This window comes from Aotus nancymaae, unplaced genomic scaffold, assembly GCF_030222135.1.
Source record: "Aotus nancymaae isolate 86718 unplaced genomic scaffold, 86718_ANA_hifiasm-v0.15.2.pri h1tg000062l, whole genome shotgun sequence".
Lineage (NCBI taxonomy): Eukaryota > Metazoa > Chordata > Mammalia > Primates > Aotidae > Aotus > Aotus nancymaae.
In genome coordinates, this window is record NW_026988476.1 from 27,028,552 (window position 1) to 27,032,980 (window position 4,429).

The following is a 4,429-nucleotide window of genomic DNA, read 5'->3' on the forward strand; positions in this document are numbered from 1 at the left end:
ATGACGATTCCTTTTTATTGCCCTCCATCGAAAGTCACAGTGAGGCACACAAACGTGTAAGAGGAAGGTGAATAATTGCCTATGTTTTTCAGAGCATAAACTAAACCAGGTCTGAAATTTAAATAGAAAGCTAACCAACCTGGGAATACTTGATGACAGAGCTTTCTTCTCTCCTCCTCCTCCTTCTAATTTTCTTTTATGTGAACAAATGAAGAGCTATTGGCATCCAAGATCGGTGGGGCTGTGAGGGTGACAAAACAGAAAAGTGTTAGGAGACTGAGGCAGAAAACAGGAGAAAAGGGAGAAGGATTCTTCCAGGCTAATCAATGACCAGATTTGTTGACGTTAGTTGATTTTAAAAAGCAGTTTCTGCTCAGACACAAGGTTTGTTCCATGCTGGAAAGGCTGTGTTGTCGGTGGTGGTAGCTATGTGCGTGACTGGTGGTAAGGGTGAGAGGTGAGGACTTACATAATGAGAGGCGTACGTCTTCATGTTACCAGTTTCTATCAGTCCCTATTTTAATTGGGCCATATACTCTATGCTAGTGTTTTCACTCAAGTGCCTTGGTGGGTGTTCGAATGCTTTCCAGGTGGAGGTTTCTCCTAAAGGACATGAAAAGCCAGTGAACAGAAGAATGTCTCTTAATATATCCAGGAGTTTTCTGCAAAATCAAATTCCTGGAGCTGATTCTTAAACAGTGGTCAAATCTACCCAACCGGTGAGTAAGCATGCTCTCTGCCATCAACTAGGATTCAAAGAAGAAACAAAAATTCAGGCTATTCATTATGGCTTTATTTGATTCATTCAAAAACTATTGTAAATTGGTCATGTCACTGGAACTCAAGAATGCAACAAATAAAGTAAATTATTAGACCATTGGAAAGAAGCACTAAACCACATCCATTCCTTGATTCCCACTATAGCACAGTTCAAGACATATTTCCTCCCACGGTATGCGAGTTGAGATTTAATTGTTTGTCATAAAGGATCAAAGATCCAACCCTACTGTGATAATGCAGCAAAAAAGTACCTCCTGACAGCATGAAGTGGAAATTGACAGTGGATATAAACTTGGATTCTATTGATAATAGTAGCTAACGTTTCTGAGAACTCACAACCTGTCAGGTATCACATTAGGCAGTTTGCTTGGATTGTGTAATGTCAGATTAGTGGAAAAACAAAACTGAGCAATGTTTTGTTTATAAGAAAAAAAAAATCTAAAAGTAAAGTGTTAAAGAGAGAAAGAGGTTTGGGGTGAAGGAGGGGAAGTTTGCTTTTGAGCTGAGTGTGCTGCATTCAGGATAACAATCTAGGTGGAAATTAGTTGTCTGAGTCTTCGGCTCCAAAGAGAGATCTGGGTGAGAGATGTAGATTTATTTGTGCTTACAGAAGGAGGAGGAGAAGATTAGAACATACAGGAGCATGTCTATTTAAGGAGTAGCCAAACACATGGAGACAAACTAGGAGACTGTAGCATCATACAGGCTGGCGCCAGGTAGCATTTCAAGAATAGAGACGATTAAAAAACAGTTAATAGAAGAGATATGATAGTCACAAACATATACACATCAAATAACTTTGCAACTGAATACATAAAAAGAGCTTATAGAAATACAGAAACCTAATAAAATTATAGTTGTAATTTAAAAAACATATCTTTCAGAACTAGAAAGACTCATTACACAAAAAGTAAGGACATGGAGGAATTGAATAATAAAAACAATAAAGTAGATTAATAAAATCATGTGTAATTTCTATCCTACTCATACAGACTGAATTTTTGTAGGATTATAAATAGTATAAATATTGATGAGATATATATTTGACTACAAAGAAAACCCTTAAAAAACATTAAAATGTAGAACACTCACAGACCACAACAAAATTAGAAATAAGTAATAAAATGTTGACTAAAAGTATTTTGAAGTTAAGAAACACTCTCTTAACCCCAGCATCGAGAAATTTAAAATTGAAATTATATGCTATCTAGAAAGCATGGAAAGGGAAATGATTCACAACGAATATTTTATATTGAAACAGTTTAATATATAGTCAGAGAAAAATGTATAGCCTTGAATTCCTTCATGTTTAAAGAAAATAAAAAATAAAATAATTTAGACCCATTGTTATGGGCTGAATGGTGTCTCCCTCAAAAAATCACATGTTGAAATCCTAACCCTTAGAACCTCAGAAAGTGACTGCATTTGGAAATAGGGGCTTTAAAGAGGTAATTAAGGTAAAATGAGCTCCGGAGGAGGGCCTAATCCAATATGACTGGTGTTCTTATAAGAAGAGGAGATTAGAACGCACACAGCACACAGACCAAGGGATGACACCTTGTGAGGACACAGCACAGAGGCAGCCATCTGGAAGCCAAGGGGAGTCCTCAGAAGAAACGAAACCTACTGAGACCTTGATCTTGAACTCGAGCATCCATAATTCTGAGAAAAGAAATTTCTATTGTTTAAGTCATCTCTTATTGCAGCTCTAGCAAATGAATATCCCCATTTTTTTTTTTGAGATGGAGTCTTACTCTGTCACCCATTCTGGAGTACAATGGCGAGATCTTGGCTCATTGCAACCTCTGCCCCCCGGGTTCAAGCGATCCTCCTGTCTCAGCCTCCCACACAGCTGGGATTACAGGTGTACACCACCACACCCAGCTAATGTTTTGTATTTTTAGTAGAGATGGGGTTTCACTGTATTCCCCAGGCTGGTCTTGAACTCCTGAGCTCAGGTAATCCATCCACCTCAGCCTTCCAAAGTGCTAGAATTACAGGCATGAGCCACTACGCTCTGCCGTCCATCTTAAGAATTAGTAAAAGAGGCCAGGCACAGTGGCTCATGCCTGTAATACCAGCACTTTGGGAGGACTAGGCAGGCAGATCACCTGAAGTCAGGAGTTCAAGACCAACCTGGCCAACATTGCAAAACCCTGTCTCTACTAAAAATACAAAAAACATTAGCTAGCCGTATTGGTGGGTACCCGTAGTCCCAACTACTCAGGAGGCTGAGGCAGTAGAGTCTTTTGAACCTGGGAGCCGGAGGTTGCAGTGAACCAAGATCGTGCCACTGCACTCCCGCCTGGATGACACAGTGAGACTCTATCACACACACACACACACACACAAAGAATCAGTAACAGAAAAATAAACCAAATAAAGTAAGTAGTATAGTAGGAATTAGCAAACACAAAAGATAAAATTATAGAATGGAAAACACCAAAATAGAAAAAAAAAGCCAAATATTGATGCTAGGAAAACAGCAATAAAATACGTAAACTGTGATTTGCCTGAATAGAGAAAAGAGATAGAAACATGCAAGATTAAGAAAGAGAAGAGCAGAGCTACGAATAAAACAAATACAAAAGAGATGAAAATAATTATGAGTACACCATGTAAAACTCCATGACAGCAATTTGATAACCTAGAAGAAATGAATGACTTAGTAACAAAATGAGCAAAATTAACCCAAGAAGAAATTAAAAACTTTAACGGTAATTACTGTATGAAAGATTACAAAGGTAATTGAAGATGTGGCACTAAAAAAAATCTGATTATTTAATAGCTGAAGCTTTATTATTTAAAGAAAAGTATTCAGTAGGTCATTTCAAAGAGAGCTTGCAGGGCTTAAAGCCAGAAACTCTTAAGACTATGACCAGAGATTGACATTCTTCATAGGATGCCACAGCCACTCAATAGTGCTATGTTTTCCTGAAGGGATATAGGACTTAGCCACTCATAATCATAGTAATCCATGATTGGTGACATGGGAAAGTAAATACAAGTCTCAAAGTTTAAAAAAATTTAAATTTAGTTTGTCCCAAATCTGTAAGTACAGGGTCTGGGGAGAAGGAAAAATGAATTACCTAGTGACATGAAGAAACCTTTGAGGGGGATGAAAATTTTGTGAAATATGAGAATTTCAGGAATAAACAGAAGCTTCTAAAAACTCATAGTAAAAAAGCAGAAAGGCTATAAAGGACCAAGAATTGGAAGAACATCAGAACACTCAATCATAATGATTCAAATCAAAATGACGTCCAACCTAGAATTTTACAACAAATTATAATCATCAATTATGAAGAGTTACAAGTGTTTTTTGTTTGTTTGTTTGAGACAGAGTCTCACTCTGTCACCCAGGCTGGAGAGCAGTGGTGCAATCTCAGGTCACTGCAACCTCTGCCTCCCAGGTTCAAGGGAGTCTCGTGTCTCAGCCTCCCAAGTAGCTGGGACTACAGGCATCTGCCACCATGCCCAGCTAATTTTTAGCCTCCCAAAGTGCTGGGATAACATCCATGAGCCACTGGACCCGGCCAAGAAGCATATTTTTATTTCATCGTTCATGCCTACTTCCTCAGAAGGCTACTGGAAAATGTACTCCTTCAAAATGAGTATTTAAGCTAAATAAGAGTAAGACATGAGATCC

The 4,429-nt window shown here is 38.2% G+C and overlaps 1 non-coding gene across 1 annotated transcript; it reads left to right on the forward strand.

Annotated features, from left to right (window-relative positions):
• The first annotated feature begins 3,602 nt into the window (after nt 1-3,602).
• Nucleotides 3,603-3,730, forward strand: LOC135270468 (small nucleolar RNA SNORA25). Its single transcript, XR_010338642.1, has one exon. It is a non-coding gene; the product is annotated as a small nucleolar RNA SNORA25 (small nucleolar RNA).
• The last annotated feature ends 699 nt before the right edge of the window (nt 3,731-4,429 follow it).